The sequence below is a fragment of the Callithrix jacchus genome, chromosome 6 (genome assembly GCF_049354715.1).
Source record: "Callithrix jacchus isolate 240 chromosome 6, calJac240_pri, whole genome shotgun sequence".
Classification (NCBI taxonomy): domain Eukaryota; kingdom Metazoa; phylum Chordata; class Mammalia; order Primates; family Cebidae; genus Callithrix; species Callithrix jacchus.
Genome location: NC_133507.1, coordinates 36,603,827 through 36,623,053, shown reverse-complemented (window position 1 = coordinate 36,623,053; position 19,227 = coordinate 36,603,827). Strand labels below are relative to the sequence as shown.

At 44.1% G+C, this 19,227-nt stretch overlaps 1 protein-coding gene across 6 annotated transcripts in view; it reads right to left on the bottom strand.

Moving 5' to 3' along the window:
* Nucleotides 1–16,537, bottom strand: part of WDR33 (WD repeat domain 33) — a 110,144-nt gene extending 93,607 nt beyond the window's left edge. For 5 of the 6 annotated variants that reach the window (XM_002749232.6, XM_035304140.3, XM_035304138.3 and 2 more), the window contains exon 1: nt 16,384–16,537. The gene's annotated coding sequence lies outside the window, so the exon portion shown is untranslated. Of the gene's footprint in view, nt 1–16,128 lie in introns of all 6 variants that reach the window. The other variant, XM_035304136.3, reaches the window with a different exon arrangement.
* Nucleotides 16,538–19,227: the final 2,690 nt, after the last annotated feature.

Here is a 19,227-nt window from a genome sequence, read left to right as displayed (position 1 = left end):
AGTGATTCTCCTGCCTCAGCCTATAGAGTAGCTGGGACTACAGGTGCCTGCCACCATGCCCAGCTAATTTTTGTATTTTTAGTAGAGACAGGGTTTCACCATGTTGGCCAGGATGGTCTCGATCTCCAGACCTCATGATCCGCCTGCCTCAGCCTCCCAAAGTGCTGGGATTACAGGCATGAGCCACCACACCCAGCCTAACTATGAACAAATTTAATCTCTCCAGTGTTGTTTGCTTATCTTCAAATTAAAGGGTCTAGATTTAATGATCTCTAGAGGCAAAATTATTTCATAATTTCAAGATTACAGGCCGGGCACAGTGGCTCAAACCAGTAATCCCAACACTTCAGGAGGCTGAGGCAGGTAGATCACCTGAGCTCAGGTGTTCGAGACCAGCCTGGGCAACATGGTGAAACCCTGTCTCTATCAAAAACACAAAAAAATTAGCCGGACATGGTGGTACACACCTGTGGGTCCCAGCTACTCAGGGGACTGAGGCAGGAGGATCATTGCAGCCCAGGAGTCAAGGTTGCAGTGAGCCGAGATTAAGCCACTGCACATCAACCTGGGTGACAGAGTGAGACCCCATCTCAAAAAAAAAAAAAAAAAAGATTACATAGAAAGTAGGTAAGAAATTTCCAAAATTCCTTTCTTAAACCTGGCTTAACAAATGAATGTAAAAGCATAACAAAATAGAAAAAGACAATCATTCCCAAAGGGACAATCTTAAAGAGCTGATTGGTCCTGAATATTTCAAATGTGTCAATAGCAAGAAAAAATGATAAACTTAAGTTTTTATGAACCTCTTGATTTCAGAAATGTAGTTCTCAGGTTCTAGTTCTACTATCCACACTGACTTAAAAGCCTAGCTAGTTAACTAGTTCCTCAGTATATTTGGAATTTACGGTACCTTTTAATTACCTTATAACACATATCATCTTAACAGTTTGATATTTTGTGCCAAAAAAGTCAGTTTGGATTTCAGAAAAAACAGTGTTTATAAGGGATATGATGAACTGAAAGTTAAATATCTAAAAAAGTCATGAAAAAAATTCACCAACAAAACCTGTCCTTCATTAATTTTTACTTGAACCTCCCTTTACAAAGTAAAATTTAATATAGTTATTGAAAACTGCTTTTATTAGAACCAAACTAAAGCTTACTGCTTTTTTAAGCCAGTCAAATTTATCAGTTGGGGTTGTATATCAACTTTAGTGACACTAATGTTAGTAAGTTCAGATAACCCACAATCATCGAACCAGCCAAGGCTTTTTTTTTTTTTTTTGAGACGGAGTTTAGCTCTTGTTGCCCAAACTGGAGTGTAATGGTGTGATCTCGGCTCACCGCAACCTCTGCCTCCCGGGTTCAAGCGATTCTCCTGCCTCAGCCTCCTGAGTTACTAGGATTACAGGCATGCGCCACCACACCTGGCTAATTTTGTATTTTCACTAGAAATGGAGTTTCTCCATGTTGGTCAGGCTAGTCTCGAGCTCCCAACCTCAGGTGATCTGCCACCTCACCCTCCCAAAGTGTTGGGATTACAGGTGTGAGCCACTGTGCCAGGCAAAAATCTTACAACTTTCTAACCACAAGGTCAAACTCACTATAGCTGCTTTCTAATAAAAAAGTCAAACTCGAGCTGGGCATGGTGGCTCACACCAGTAATCCCAGCACTTTGGGAGGCTGACGTGGGTGGATAGCCTGAGGTCAGGAGTTCGAGACCAGCCTGACCGACATAGTAAAACCCTGTCCCAACTAAAAATACAAAAAATTAGCTGGGTGTGCTGGCAGGTGCCTGTAATCCTAGCTACTAGCAAGGCCAAGGCAGGAGAACTGCTTGAATTCTGGGAGGCAGAGGTTGCAGTGAGCTGAGATTGTACCATTGCACTCCAGCCTGGGCAACAAAAGCAAAACTCCCGTCTCAAAAAAAAAGAAAGTCAAACTCATATTCACATTTACACCAAGATTCACATTTACACTGAGATGTGGACAAGAATCCACATCTCAGATGAGAAAAATCAATTGCTTAACCTATTGCTAAGTGCATTAAATACAACAAATACATTCATGACCTTGGGTAAGGCAAAACTGCCTTAGATATGATATCAATGCACAATAAACAAAGTAAAAAGTAGATAAATTGGACACAATCAAAATGAGAAACTTCCTTGCTTCAATGACATTATAAACAGAGCAAAACATTCTCTTTCTACACATGACTTGGAAAAAAAAAGTTAAAAAAAGTAAAACAAATCCACAAAAAGGGGGGAAATTTCTGCAAATCATTTATCTGATAAGACTTGCATCCAGAATATATAAAGAACTCTTAAAACTCAATAAATAACAAGAAATAACCCAATTTCTTAGGTTAGCAAAGAATGTGAATAGCTATTTCTCCAAAGATATACAAGACGGGCATGGTGGCTCATAATCCCAGCACTTTGGGAGGCCAAAGGGGCGGATCACTTGGGGTCAGGAATTCGAAACCAGCCTAGTCAACATGGCAAAACCCCATCTCCACTAAAACTACAAAGATTAGCTAGGCGTGGTGGCACACACCTGTAATCCCAGCTACTCAGGAAGCTGGTGCAGGAGAATCACTCGAACCTAGGAGGCGGAGGCTGCAGTGAGATCATGCCACTGCACTCTGCCCTGGGCAACAGAGTGAGAGACTGTTTCTAAAGAAAAGAAAAATATATGTATAAAAATGTCAATAAGCACAGGAACAGATGTTCAGTATCACTAGAAAAATGCAAAACAAAACCACAATGAGCACCAGCAACAGTGGTTCCAGCTACTGGGGAAGTTCAGGCAGGAGGATCACTTGAGCCCAACGGTTCAAGGCTGCAGTGCACTGTGATCGTAACTGCACTCCATCCAGCCTAGGAAACAGAGTGAGACTCCATCTCTAAAATATATACATAAATGAATACAACAGTGAGGTAACACTTCACATCCACTGGGATGGCTATGGTCAAAAAGAGGGAAAATAATAAGTGCTAGTGATAATGTGGAGAAACAGGAACCCTCATAACAAGTCTGCCTAGATTACAAAAGAATAGTGGTTATAGGCATAAAATAAACTGGAAGTTAGGTGGGGAAATAGTAAAGAATTTCCTCAAATGTTAAATGTCGAATTAGCATGTGACCCCGCAATTCTACTCTAGGTAAATCCCCAAGGGAACTGAAAGCATTATAAATACAGAAACATTTGGACATGAATGTTCACAGCAGCATTATTCATAACAATCAAAAAGTGAAAACAATCTTAATGTCCATCAACTGAGATGGAAATCATAACAATTACAGCTTCTGATCCCAAATCACCATAAACACTTGACAAAAATAATCTTTTTCCTTAAAAACAAGAAACAAAAAAATTCAAACGAATTGCAGAGGGAAAAAAAACAAAATTAAAACAGTAATTCAAATGTCCCAGTGCCTTTAAGTTCAAAAATTGCAGAACTTACAAAGCCTATTTTTGTAAACTGTACTTGGCCCTGAGTTTTATTTAATATGAATCTATTCCCGTATATGAAACTGAAACTTTGTTAAAACTAAGACAGAAATCTCCTTCCTTTTACAAAAACTTGCATACACAGTATTCCACAATAAACTGGTTAAAGCTCTTTACTGAAACTTTTAATATGCTAACTTCTGAAACTCACTGACAGCTGTAGTGATAGACTATTACTATTACAGGGTTGTAAAACTGTAGGGTGGCTTAAAGGCATGGTGGCGTGCACACCTGTGGCACCAGCTACTCGCTTGAACCGGGAAGCAAAGGTTGCAGTGAGCTGAGAGCACAAGATCATGCCACTGCTCTCCAGCCTGGGCTACAGGGCAAGACTCCATCTCAAAAAAAAAAAAAAAAAAAAAAATGGTTAAGACCAGGCATGGGCCGGGTGCGGTGGTTCAAGCCTGTAATCCCAGCACTTTGGGAGGCCAAGGCGGGTGGATCACGAGGTCAAGAGATCGAGACCATCCTGGTCAACATGGTGAAACCCTGTCTCTACTAAAAATTACCAAAAATTAGCTAGGCACGGTGGCACATGCCTGTAATCCCAGCTACTCAGGAGGCTGACGCAGGAGAATTGCCTGAACCCAGGAGGCGGAGGTTGCGGTGAGCCGAGATCGTGCCATTGCACTCCAGCCTGGGTAACAAGAGCAAAACTCCATCTCAAAAAAAAAAAAAAAGACCAGGCATGGTGGCTCATGCCTGTAATCCCAGCCCTTTGGGAGGCTGAGGCGGGTGGATCACCTGAGGTCAGGCGTTCAAGACCACCCTGGCCAACATGGTGAAACCCCGTCTCTACTAAAAGTACAAAAATCAGCCAGGCATGATGGCACGAGCCTGTAGTCCCAGCTACTCAGGAGGCTGAGGCAGGAGAATCACTGTAACCCAAGAGTAAGCTGAGATCATGCCATTACACTCCAGTCTGGAGGAGAGAACAAGACTCCAACTAAAAAAAATAATACTGGGAGGCCGAGGCGGGTGGATCATGAGGTCAAGAGATCGAGATCATCCTGGTCAACAAAGTGAAACCCCATCTCTACTAAAAATAAAAAATTAGCTGGGCATGGTGGTGCGCGCTTGTAGTCCCAGCTACTAGGAAGACTGAGGCAGGAGAACTGCTTGACCCCAGAAGGTGGAGGTTGCAGTGAGCCGAGATCGCGCCATTGCACTCCAGTCTGGGTAACAACAGCGAAACTCCGTCTCAAAGAAAAAAGAACGTGAAAATAAGAATTCATGCAATAACAACAGGAGTGGACTCCAGAGCTCAGACACAGAAGCAAAACTTAACTGCTTTTTCTTCAGCCTCCACCTCCCTGGTTCAAGTGATTCTCCTGCCTCAGCCTTCCGAGTCATTGGAATTACAAGCACACACCACCACATCTGGCTAATTTTTGTACTTTTAGTACAGATGGGGTTTTACCATGTTGGCCAGGCTGGTCTCAAACTCCTGACCACAGGTAATATGCCCACCTTGGCCTCCCAAAATGCTTGGATAACAGGCATGAGCCACCATGCCTGGCCAGTACTTTTTCAATACAGTATTTCATTTTATTCTTTCTGGGTCACAGACACCTAAAAAAAAATTTAGGCCAGGCACAGTGGCTCACACCAGCACTTTGGGAGGCCAAGGCAGGAAGATCATGAGGTCAAGAGATGGAGACCTTCCTGGCCAATATGGTAAAACTGTCTCTACCAAAAATACAAAAAAATTAGCCGGGTGTGGTGGTTAGCGCCTATAGTCCCAGCTACTCCAAAGGCTGAGGCAAGAGAATTGCTTGAGCCCACGAGGCAGAGGTTGCAGTGAGCCAAGATTGCAGCCAGCCACTGAACTCCAGTCTGATGACAGAGTGAGACTTCATCTCAAAAAAAAAAAAAGTAAATTTTAAACCATGTAAATAACATATTTTTAAAAACTCAAATTATGGCTGGGTGCAGTGGCTCAGTTCTTGTAATCCTAGCATTTTGAGAGGCTGAGGAGGGAGGATCTGTTGAGCCCAAAAGTTCGAGCCCAGACTGGGCAACTTGGCAAAACTCAGTCTACACCAAAATATACAAAAAATTAGTCAGGTGTGATGGTACACACCTGTAGTTCCAGCTACTTGGGTGGCTGAGGTGGGAGGATCACCCAAACCTGGGAGGTTGAGGCTACAGGGAGCTGAGTCTGCACTACTATACTCCAGCCTGGACAACAGATTTGTCTCAAAAACAAAAAAACTAAATTAAGAGGGAGGAAATCCAAACCCTAATAATGAATACAAACAAAAACTGTTAAAACTGATAATCAAAATAAACAAATTCAACAAATAAGCAGAAACATGTTACTTCCAGTAACTTTTGAACAAAGTTCATCTTTAGTGCAATATGATCTAAGAAAAAAAGCACTGAAAAAAAAAAAAAAAACAATACTTGGTAGGGTTATTGTTAGTAAAATACTGGCATTATAAATATGAATCTGGCTGGGCACAGCGGCTCACACCTGTAATCCCATCACTTTGGGAGGCTGAGAAGGGCAGATCATCTGAGGTCAGGAGTTAAAAACCAGCCTGACCAACATGGTGAAACACCATTTCTACTAAAAATACAAAATTAGTCAAGTACGGTGGCACATGCCTATAATCCCAGCTACTTGGGAGGCTGAGGCAGGAGAATTGCTTGAACCCAGGGAGCAGAAGTTGCAGTGAGCTGAGATCGTGTCACTGCACTCCAGCCTGGGCAACAAGAGAGAAACTCCATCTCAAAAAATTAAAATTAAAATTAAAAATCTGAACCTGTTTTCTGTCTAGGAAATGCCCATAATGTTAACTTTGATTTGGAATTTAAAATAATAATGTACGCCAGGCACAGTGACTCATGCCTGTAATCCCAGCACTTTGGGAGGCCAAAGTAGGTGGATCGCTTAAGGCCAGGAGTTCAAGGCCAGCCTGGCCAACATGGTAAAACTCCATCTCTACTAAAAATATAAAAATCAGCCAGAGGCCTGTAATCCCAGCTTCTCAGGAGACTCAGGCACAAGAATTGCTTAAACCCAGGAGGCAGAGGTTGCAGTGAGCTAAGATTGCACAACTATACTCTAGCCTGGGTGACAGAGGGAAACAGTCTCAAAAATAAATAAAATACCACTTCCTTTTTGATCTGCCACCTGCCACCTGTGATGGAGCTGCCACCAAAATTCAGATTTTTGAGAAAACCCATTAAGGGGAAGACCATCACCCTCGAGGCTGAACAATAGAAAATGTAAAGAACAGGCCAGGTGCAGTTGCTCACGCCCATAATCCCAGCACTTTGGGAGGCTAAGGCGGATGGATCACAAGGTCAAGAGATTGAGACCATCCTTGTCAACAAGGTGAAACCCCGTCTCTACTAAAAATAAAAAATTAGCTGGGCATGGTGGTGTGTGCCTGTAGTCCCAGCTACTCCGGAGGCTGAGGCAGGAGAATTGCTTGAACCCAGAAGGTGGAGGTTGCGGTGAGCCGAGATCGTGCCACTGCACTCCAGCCTGGGTAACAACAGCGAAACTCCGTCTCAAAAAAAAAAAAAAAAAAAAAGAGAAACAAAGAGAAAGAAAGAAAGAAAAGAAAAGAAAAGAAACCCTTAAGAACAAGATCAAGAATAAGGAAGGAATTCCTCCTGATCAGCAAAGACTGACCTTTGCTGGCAAGCAACTGGAAGACGGACATACTCTGCCTGACTACAACATTCAAAAGGAGTCTACTCTTCACCTTACGTCGAGACTTCATGGTGGTGCTAAGAAAAGGAAGAAGTCTTACACCACTCCCAAGAATAAGCACAAGAGAAAAGATACACTGGCTGTCCTAAACTATTATAAGGTAGATAAGAATGGCAAAATCAGTCCCCTTCATCGAGAGTGCCCTTCTGATCAATATGGTGCTGGAGGGTTTATGGCAAGCCACTTTGACAGACATTATTGTGGCAAATGTTGTCTGATTTATTGATTCAACAAACCAGAAGACAAGTAGCTGTGTAAATTAATAAAAGACATGAACTAACAATAACAACAACAAAATACCAATGTAAGCTAATTTTTTTTTTTTTTGAGATGGAGTCTCACTTTGTCGCCCAGGCTAGAATATAGTCATGCCATCTCAGCTCACTGCAACTTCTGCTGCCCGGGTTCAAGCGATTCTCCTGCCTCAGCCTCCTGAATAGCTGGGATTACAGGCGCCTGCCACTGTGCCCGGCTAATTTTTGTAGTTTTTAATAGGGATGAGGTTTTACCATGTTGGCCAGGCTGGTCTTGAACTCCTGACCTCGTTATCCACCTGCCCCGGCCTTCCAAAGTGCTGGGATTACAGGCGTGAACCACCGCACCCGGCAAGCTGATGATTTTTTAAATCATGTTTTCTAGCTCTGTCCACCGAAAAGGGCCTACAAACAAATGCCTATACCACCAAGCATCCAGATCCTATTTTTTTTGTTGTTTCTTTTTTGTTGTTGTTGTTTCTGAGATAGAGTTGCCCAGGCTGGATGGAGTGCAATGGCGCGATCTCAGATCTCAGCTAACTGCAACCGCCACCTCCCAGGTTCAAACAACTCTCCTGCCTCAGCCTCCTGAGTAGCTGGGATTACAGGTGCATGCCACTTTTTTTATTTTTAGTAGAGATGGGTTTCACCACATTGGCCAGGCTGGTCTCAAAGCCCTAACCTCAGGCGATCCGCCCTCCTCGGCCTCCCAAAGTACTGGGATAACAGGTGTGGGTAACCGTGCCCAGCCTAAGTCCTGGTTTATAAATAACATTTTCTACCAAAAGGAATTAAGAAACAAAATAGCATGACATTTTAAGCATACAATAAGAAATTCCAAAATATGGAATATTCTTTAAAAAGATGAGGCTAGCCATTTGTGGTGGCAGTCAGGAAGGGGCAGCAGGTGCCAGGTCCGGCCTCAAAGGTGGCAAGAAGAACCCCCTGAAACAGCCCAAAAAGCAAGCTGAGAAGATGAATAAAGTTTTCAAGCACAAACAAGAAGAACAGAAGAAACACAAGGAGCTAAAAGCAAAAGCCTCCGAAAAGGGGCTCTAGTCACAGGTGAATTTAAAAATCTGGCAAAAAGCAAGCTGTGCCTTGTGCCTGAAGCGAGAGTGATCCTTGATTTCATTCGTATTTAAACATCTGCATTCCCTGCCATAATATCTTTTGCCACCCATAGCTGAAATGAAGTGTTGTCTTGAAGCTGAAGCCTGTTGTACATTTTAAAATAAACTTTTGTTTAAAAAAAAGGTATGGTGGCTCACACCTGTAATCCCCAAGGCAGGCAGACTGCTTGAGCTGGGAGGTTAAAGCTACAGTGAGCCATGACTGCGCTACTGCACTCCAACCTGGATGACAGAATAAGACCCTGTCTCAAAATAAATAAAATTTTTAAATTTTTAACAATGAAAAATACTAATAAAATAAAAAGCTTACACTGGCTCATCATCTCTTTAGCTTTTTTTTCTTTTTTTTTTTTTTGCAACCCCACGCCACCTCTTTTCATTTCTTTTAAGACAGTCTCAGGCCAGGCGTGGTGGCTCATGCCTGTAATCCAAACACTTTGGAGGCCAAGGCGGGCGGATCACCTGAGGTCGGGAGTTCAAGACCAGACTGACCAACATGGTGAAACCCTGCCTTTAAAATAAATAAATGAGTAAAAAAAAAAAAAGACAGTCACCCAAGCTGGAGTGCAGTGGTGCAATTTAAGCTGACGGCAACCTCTGACTCCTAGGTTCAAGCAATTCTTGGGTGCCTCAGCCTCCCAAGTAGCTGGGACTACAGGTACACACCACCACACTCAGCTAATTTTTGTATTTTCAGTAGAGACAAGGTTTCGCCATGTTGGCCAAGCTGGTCTCAAACTCCTGACCTCAGGTGATCTGCCTGCCTTGGCCTCCCGAAATGCTGGAAATACAGGCATAAGCCACCGAACCCAGCCTCTCTTTAGTTGTATTCACTCAGCAATTCCTACCTTAGCCGTGAATTTAAAGTAAAACCAGCCCAGAATCTGGCCAGAGACTGCTCTTTGGTCTTTGTTTTACTCTAAACTCTGTATAACCTAGAATTAAACCAACTCTTCAACAACTGTGGGACAGGGCAAGAAAAAAAACAGAATTATACCAACTCATTTGGGGAAAAAAGAAAGATAATGCTAAAGATTTCATGCAAATTGCCTCAGGTATGATAACAATTTTATATGTTTTTAGCTGGAGACTGGCTTGAAATAAAAATGCAGAAAAGTGCCGAGCATGGTTGCTCAAGCCTGTAATCCCAGCACTTTGGGAGGCCGAGGCGGGTGGATCACGAGGTCAAGAGATCGAGACCATCCTGGTCAACATGGTGAAACCCCATCTCTACTAAAAATACAAAAAATTAGCTGGGCACGGTGACACGTGCCTGTAATCCCAGCTACTCAGGAGGCTGAGGCAGGAGAATTGCCTGAACCCAAGAGGCGGAGGTTGCGGTGAGCCGAGATCGCGCCATTGCACTCCAGCCTAGGTAACAAGAGTGAAACTCTGTCTCAAAAAAAAAAAAAAAATGCAGAAAAGTGTGGGAAAAAAGCGTTATTTCAAACAGATGCTGCATCCTGAGGTATTAAAGGGAGAAGCAGTATATCTGCGATTTAATTTCAAATCATTCAAGGAGGGGAGGATATAGAGTTAAAGCAAAATGGCTAAATGTTGGTTAACCGTCAAATCCAAACAGAAGGTACATCATGGGTGTTCACCATATTATTCTTTCACCTTTTCGGCATGTTTGAAATTTCTTTTTCTTTCTTTTTAGACAGAGTTTCACTCTTGTTTGCCCAGGCTGGAGTGCAACAAGCAATGTCAGCTCACTGCAATCTCTGGCTCCAGGGTTCAAGTAATTCTCCTGCCTTGGCCTCCCAGGTAGCTGGGATTACAGGCATGTGCCACCATGCCTGGCTAATTTTTTTTGTATTTAGTAGAAACGGGGTTTCACCATGTTGGTCAGGCTGGTCTTTTAGTAGATATGGGGTTGTACCACCCACCTCAGCCTCCCAAAGTGCTGGGATTACAGGTGTGAGCCACTGCACCCAGCTTGAAATTTCTAATATAAAGTTGCAAAAAAGTTATCAGAATATTCCATATACCAAAACAGGAAAATTGCTCCTCAACCTACTAAGTTGAATAGCAAATAGAGTAGAGAGCAGGTGCCTACAAACAACCTAAAGCACAGTTCTGCATTTATCATCCCACTCAAGGATCTGGTAAAATGCCTCCTTGGCATAGAGGCAGGTACTACTGAGACATGAAGTAACAGCAGAAGGCAGTCACACAGACACTAGACTAACTAGATAAACAAGTCATGTATAAATCAGAGACAGTGAAGACCTGATTAATTGGATTTAGCTGGATTTTGAGGAATGAACAGAATCTGAACAGTATGAAAGGAAGCAGAAGACAATCCAGGCAAAAAGTTCATAAGTGATAGCCAAAGATCAGAAATAAACCAGGTCTGTATTGAAATCTGGATCCCAGTAGAGTTATGAGAGAAATTTTTGTAAAAAAATTCATTCATTCTTCAATTTGTATAATGCCTGGGTTTTAGGAATACAAAAATATAAGATCTACAGTATGTCTTCAACGTGCTCACAAAGAGCTGGGGACAGTGGCTCATGAGTATAATCCCAATACTCTGGAAGGCTGAAGCAGGAAGATCACTTGAGCCCAGGAGTTTGAGGCTGCAGTATGCTGTGATCATGCCACTGTATTCCCACCTGGGTGACAAAGTGAGACCCTGTCTCAGAAAACCAACAAACTAAAAACCAAAGTGCTCACAAAGTGGAGAAGGTATAGTCAAAATACATTAATTAAAGATATACACGAAATGCTTTAATAACAGAGAAAGGAGTGATTAATATACCAGAGGAATGAGATTGTCAGTAAATTTCAACAAAGACATTTGAATTAATGTTTAAAAATTGAAAATGGGCTGGGCGCAGTGGCTCCCGCCTGTAATCCCAGCACTTTGGGAGGCTGAGGCAGGTGGATCACATGAAGTCGGAAGTTCAAGACCAGATTGACCAACATGGAGCAACCCCATATCTACTAAAAATACAAAATTAGCTGGGTGTAGTGGCGCATGCCTGTAATCCCAGCTACTCAGGACACTGAGGCAGGAGAATCGCTTGAACCCAGGAGGCGGTTGTGGTGACCCAAGATCACGCCATTGCACTCCAACGTGGGCAACAAGAGCGAAAAACAAAAAACTCAAAATGATGTCACCATTTAAATTCCAGTCACAGAAAGGAAAAAAAAGTTAACACTTAAGGATTACCTACTATATATGAGGCACTTTTACCTTTAGGTTTTATAATTAACATTCTTATATATAAAGAAACCGAAGTTTAGAGTTTAATTAACTGACCCAATATAAGAAACGCAGTAGGCTGGGCGCGGTAGCTCATCCCTATAATCCTAGCACTTTGGGAGGCTGAGGTGGGTAGATCACCTGAGGTCAGGAGTTCAAGACCAGCCTGGTCAACATGATGAAACCCCGTCTCTACTAAAACCCCCGTCACCACCATCATGGTGAAACCGCATCTTAAAAAAAAAAAAATTAGTTAATGCTGAACCTGGCATTCAAACCTAGGTTCGTCTGTTGCTGAAACTCATGTGTGACCTCTCCAATACTACCTAGCTCTGGGAATTTATAAGAACACTAATCATGAGTATAAGGTGCAACACAACTTTAGAAAGTCAATCACTACCAGAAAATTGGTAAAATGTTTAAGGGCCAGACAGGACAGGAGTAGCACTGCTCAGATTTTCCAAAACACAGAACAGCTTCAGTCTCTAGGACTAATGTAAATGGTTTGAAATGGGAAGATAAATGTTACTGAAGAAAAATCATTTTCAGCCAAGCAAGATGGCTCAGGCTTGTAATCCCAACACTATGGGAGGCCCAGGCAGGTGGGTCACTTGAGGTCAGGAGTTTGAGACCGGCGTGGCCAACTTGGTGAAAGTTTTAGTAGTTTTTCTCTACTAAAAAAATACAAAACTTAGGCAGGTGTGGTGGCACATGCCAGGTGTGGTGGCGCATCCCAGCTACTCGGGAGGTAGAGACAGGAGAATCCCTTCAAGCCAGTTGCAATGAGCCGAGATTGCACCACTGTACTCTAGCCTGGGTGACAGAGCAACACTCAGTCAAGAAAGAAAGGAAAGAAAAAGAAAAAAAGAAAAGAAGGGCCGGGCGCAGTGGCTCAAGCCTGTAATCCCAGCACTTTGGGACGCCAAGGTGGGTGGATCACGAGGTCAAGAGATCGAGACCATCCTGGTCAACATGAAACCTCGTCTCTACTAAAAATACAAAAACTTAGCTGGGCATGGTGGCACGTGCCCGTAATCCCAGCTACTCAGGAGGCTGAGGCAGGAGAATTGCCTGAACCCAGGAGGCGGAGGTTACGGTGAGCTGAGATCACGCCATTGCACTCCAGCCTGGGTAACAAGAGCAAAACTCCGTATCAAAAAAACAAAAAAGAAAAGAAAGATCATTTTCACAAAGAAAAGCTTTGAACCTAAATCACTGCTAGAGACAAAATACTTTTAAGTATTAAAACTATGGTCATTTGGTCAGGCATGATGGCTCACTCCTGCAGTCCCAACATTTTGGGAGGCAGAGGCAGAGAGAGATCACTTGAGCCCTGGAGTTCACGCTCATGACCAGTCCCCACAAAAAAAAAAAATACAATATTAGCCAGAAATGGTGGCCACGCCTAGGCCTAGCTGCTAGGGAGGCTGAGGTGGGAGAATAACTCCAGCTGCCAAGTTGGGATGTCAGTGAGCCGAGATCTCACCACAGCACTCCAGCAAGGTTGACAAAGCTAGACCATGCCTCAGAAACAAAACAAACAAAAAAACCTAGGGTCAGGCAGCTAGCTTGTAAGACATTGTAGCAAGAGAAACGTTCATCATCCCAACAAAACAGTTAACATCTCTTACCAACAAGTTTCAACAGCAATAAATTCTTGGAATAATGTTTTGTAGAAACCTAGTACACAATCTGGAATCCATGCTTAAACAACTTACCAGTTTATGACAATTAAACATACTTTGGTAATTTATAGACTTCAACTGAATAATACTGTAGTAAAAATACATCCAAAATTCTAAATTTTTTGCCAATTTCAAAAGAACTAGAAAACACATTTTTCTTTTTCTTTTTCTTTTTTTTTTTTTTTGAGGCGGAGTTTCGCTCTAGTTACCCAGACTGGAGTGCAATGGCGCAATCTCGGCTCACCGCAACCTCCGCCTCCTGGGTTCAGGCAATTCTCCTGCCTCAGCCTCCTGAGTAGCTGGGATTACAGGAACGCACCACCGTGCCCAGCTAATTTTTTGTATTTTTAGTAGAGACAGGGTTTCACCATGTTGACTGGGATGGTCTCGACCTCTTGACCTCGTGATCCACCCGCCTCGGCCTCCCAAAGTACTGGGATTACAGGCGTGAGCCACCGTGCCCGGCCACATTTTTCTTTTTTTAAAGATGGGGCTTCACCATGATGGCCAGGCTGGTCTTGAACTCCTGACCTCAGGTGATCCACCCACCTCGGCCTCCCGAAGTGCTAGGATTACAGGCGTGAGCCACTGCTCCTGGTGAAAACACATTTATAAGTGAAACTTTTTCACTAATATCTTTATCATAACCGTAAAGCTTTACTGTAACCTTACTTTCCTATTCTGAAATATGTTCAAATTCCTATTTTGAAGTAAGTTCAGGCCGGGCGCGGTGGCTCACGCCTATAATCCCAGCACTTTGGGAGGCCGAGGCAGGTGGATCACGAGGTCAAGAGATCGACACCATCCTGGTCAACACGGTGAAACCCCGTCTCTACTAAAAATACAAAAATTAGTTGGGCATGGTGGCACATGCCTGTAGTCCCAGCTACTCGGGAGGCTGAGGCAGGAGAATTGCCTGAACCCAGGAGGCGGAGGTTGCGGTGAGCCGAGATCGTGCCATTGTACTCCAGCCTGGGTAACAAGAGCGACACTCCGTCTCAAAAAAAAAAAAAAAAGAAAGAAAGAAAGAAAGAAGTTCAAACCAGCCATAATCAAATTACATTCCCCCCTCAAAGTAATGGGGAAAGCATATGGACTTATTACTTAGCAAAGAGAGCTCTGAATAAATATCTTAAGTGCTTAGTAAAAATTAAAGTAAATAAGTGTTTAGTAAAAATATAATTTATATTACGTCAATATAAAACCGTGATGGCAAAATCTGTTGTTTTAGTATATTTCACCAGCCAAAGAAAATAACGAAACTTAGGCCATCAGCTTCATAAAGATTTATTTTTGCCTAAAGCATTGTGATACAAGCCAATTTTTTTTCTTTTTTTTTTTTTTGAGACGGAATCCCTCTCTGTCCAGGCTGGAGTGCAATGGCGCTACCTTGGCTCACTGCAACCTCCACCTTTTAGGTTCAAGCGATTCTCCTGCCTCAGCCTCCCCAGTAGTTGGGATCACAGGCGCCCACCACCACGCCCTGCTAATTTTTGTATTTTTACAAAAATTACAAAAGGTCGCCATGTTGGTCAGGCTGGTCTCGAACTCCTGACCTCAGGTGATTGGCCCGCCTTGGCCTCCCAAAGTGCTGGGATTACAGGCGTGAGCCACCGCCCCCGGCGGTAAGCCAACTTTCTAACAAAAATTCTTCCCAGGAGTACAGAAAAGACAAGTTAAAATGTATCCCCAAGTTTCAGGAAAATAGGCTACATATGGAAGGTCAAGTCTCAGAAAAAGCTCAAAGCATACAGTATTTTACCTTTTTCTGGTCAAGGAGACAAAAAAGTAAAAAAAAAAATGGGTCAAATGCAATTAAGGTGAGGAAAAATGCCACAAGAGGAACAACTAGCATGTTTCAACTGTCACTAAAAGTTTTGTTTGAATTAAGTAGGTTTACCACTGCACCACGTTCAGGAAAAAAATAAATACTGCGTACTTTAGATCTCCAGAGTGTACTTATAAGTCAACTCTACGCTCCCCGTAGTTGTTCCTTGCAGTACAGGCTTTTTGTTCATATTCTAATGTCTTCCAAAGTCCCTGAACAGTTAACTTAAGGTCATGCGTGTGGAAACTACTTTAAAACATTCTTGACAGGCTTTCTACGAGTAGCCCAGATTTTTCTGATTTGATTTAAATAGATCCAATTACCGAATGCCCTACGGACCAGCCGCCGCCGCCGCCGCCTCCTCCAGCCCACTCCGGAAGGGGCCACTAATCACAAGGGTTACAACCAAGTACTAATTCATTGTCATTTATTTTTAAAAGGCATGCTTTCTAAGATCCTCACTATTTAGCAGTCAGAAGACAACTTAAAATTGGAGATAGGGATCTAGCACAAACCAAATAGAAATATAACTATTCCAAAAGAGCAGGGCTTTGCCTGTCAAGGTGTAGCTTTATCCTTATCATCAACACCGATTTCAAGCCACAATAACATCAAGGCTAACCCTTCACCTGTTTTGCAGGCTTCACGTTAACTTCCCGTGACCCTTTCAACAAACCGCTTCAACTCGGCCCACCTCCTTCCGCTCCCGCCCTAAACCTCAGATAAAATGCGTTTCCCTCCAAACTTCGCGTCTTAACCGTGGCCTGACTTACTTCTCGTCCCCACCGCTCCCAGTCAGGACCTTAGTTCTACCATGCCCCTTTCCCGGTTGGCCTCAAGCCTCCAGCCTCCTCCCATAAGGCTCGAATCTGCCTCGACGAGCCGCCCCGAGGTCGATCCTCCCAGCTCCTCCAAACTGCCCAGGCGCGGGTCCAGGCCCCCAAAGCACGCAACGGCCGAGCCTGAAAATGGCGGAGAGTGCCACTGCCTGCTGCAGGCGAGCAGTCCCGTGTCGCCGCCAGACTCACCGTCTGGCGTAGAGCAGAGCTCCTAACGGCCAGCGCAGCGTTAGTCTTTAGAGCCCGGAATGTCTCTTCTGTTTGGTCTCCCCTCTCCGTTCCTCTCAATCCCGCTCCTCCAAAGGAGCAGCCGCCATCTTCCCCTAGGAACCACCGAACGCACGCTCTGGAGTCATCACGCACCGGCGGACGCTGCTACGTCACTCGCGCCTGGCCGCGGGCCTCGGTGAGACTCGATCTGCGCCTGTGCTTAGGTGAGGGGCCGGGCCCTAAGACCCTGCCCGGCGCTTCCTTTGTTCGGAGCAAGTACGGTTGTGCTGCCTCCCGGATGAAGATAGCGACTGCGTTTCGCAGTGCTGCCTTTTTTTTACAGTGTGAGCTAACCTGGCTGCTCTGAAAAACACCGTTTTCCAAAATGTGAATGTTTGTACGGGGCCGGGGCGGCAGACACAGCGGGCCGTTGGACAGAGCCCACCGAGAGTGGATGTGTGGGAAGCCGCCGTGTGACGTTGCTGAATCTGTTCACCCGTCAAGCTGGTGGCCGCCCTGGCAAAGCCCGGCACACAGTCAGGCTCCACACCTTACCCGAGCCTGTTGTGCCTCTAGATTACGCGTCGCTTAAAGTCGAGCGACCAAGATAGAAAAACAGCCCCACGGTGCAACCACTTTGGAAAACCGCTTCAGTTTCTGCGAAAGCTAAGTGTACACTTACCTTGTGACCCAGAAATTTCACTTCTGGAGGAATGAGTGTATACGTCCACCATAGGCATGCGCAAGAATGTCCATACCACAATTATGCGTGGTAATAAAAAACTGATAACCCAAATGTCCCTCAGCACTTGAGTGGCTAAATTGTGTTACAGTCATACAGCGAATTTCTCAGAGCAATAGGAGGTTACGGATAAACGCCACAGCCTGAACGAATATCAGACAATGTTAACTCAGGCACAAAGAGGAGGACGCTGTATGATTCCACTTTTATGAGGTTCAAAATAGAACTGCAAAACAAGTTGTTCCCCAGTATGAGTCAAGAATCATACCAGCCAGCCTAGGGAACGTGGTAAGACCCCATCTTTACGCATGGTGGCGCGTTCCTGTGATCCCAGGTACTTAGGAGGCTGAGGTGGGAGGATATCTGAGCCCAGGAGTTGAACACTACAGTGAGCCAAGATCGCGCCACTGCACTTCCATCTCGGCAACAGAATAAGAGCCTGTCTCAAAGAAGTCTTACTTTTGACTCCATAATCCCCTTCCAAGAATCTATTCTAAGGATAGCCTCAGAAGTGTGAATAAGATTTTTGTACTAACATTTGAGGCATTAATGATAGCCTCCCCCCCAAAAAAGGAAACACAGTAGTAGACAATGATTAAGTAATTAAGTAATGGCACATCCGTACTTAAAGTATCATGCAGACATTACACAGTATCTAGATACTACATGATACTCTATGGTTGTGCCATTACTTAATCATTGTAATGATGATATCAGAAATATTTATAATCGGCCGGGCGCTGTGGCTCACTCCTATAATCCCAGCACTTTGGGAGGCCGAGGCGGGTAGATCACGAGGTCAAGAGACCGAGACCATCCTGGTCAACAAGGTGAAACCCCGTCTCTACTAAAAACACAAAAATTAGTTGGGCATGGTGGTGCGCGCCTGTAGTCCCAGCTATTCGGGAGGCTGAGGCAGGAGAATTGCTTGAACCCAGAAGGTGGAGGTTGCGGTGAGCCGAGATCGTGCCATTGCACTCCAGTCTGGGTAACAACAGCGTAACTCCGGCTCAAAAAAAAAAAAAAAAAGAAAGAAAGAAAGAAGCCGGGTGCGGTGGCTCACACCTGTAATCCCAGCACTTTGGGAGGCCGAGGCGGGTGGATCACGAGGTCAAGAGATCGAGACCATCCTGGTCAACATGGTGAAACCCCGTCTCTACTAAAAATACAAAAAATTAGCTGGACATGGTGGCGCGTGCCTGTAATCCCAGCTTCTCAGGAGGCTGAGGCAGGAGAATTGCCTGAACCCAGGAGGCAGAGGTTGCGGTGAGCCGAGATCGCGCCATTGCACTCCAGCCTGGGTAACAAGAGCGAAACTCCGTCTCAAAAAAAAAAAAGAAATATTTATAATCTTATATCATTGTAATGATATCAGAAATGTTTACAATCTTATATATTTTGTCTTTGTTTTGAGACAAGGTCTTTCTGTCACCCATGGTGATAATAATGCAGCCTCAACCTCCCAGGCTCAAGTGATCCTCTCACCTCAGCTCCCTAGTGGCTCAGACTAATGCTCTCTGCCAGGACACCCATACCCAGCTGATTTTATGTTCTCAAACTCCTGGGTTCAAGCAATCCTCCTGCCTCAGCCTTCCAAAGTGCTGGAATTACAGGTATAAGCCACCGGGCCCAGTCCCTATAATCTTATTTTGGTATGTACCAAGAAATATGTAAGGAGGCCAGACAATTCCAGTTCCATGTGATGAGTTTAGGATAGGATGGAAGGAATCCACAGACACCCTGAGAGCAAGGCAGGAATGCCAGGATAGAAAATAGGATTCTCATGGCCTGAAGGTAAGGAATGGGGTCAGGAAGATAACCCTAAGAAATCCACTCATAAATTGGGTTTGACGGTTAGACAGAGAAGACAAACAGGTGGTCATTTCCTAGAAATTATAGCTGGGAGTGGTAGAGGAGGCATTCAGCAGTGTCCTGACCCCTGGAAATCTTTAAAATGTGAATTGGAGGAGCAGTCTAATCAAGGGCAAAAATCCTTCACATCTGTAACTTCACGGGCCCCTTCATGGAAAATTGTTTGTTTGTTTTTGTTTTTGTTTTTTTGAGATGGAGTTTCACTGTTG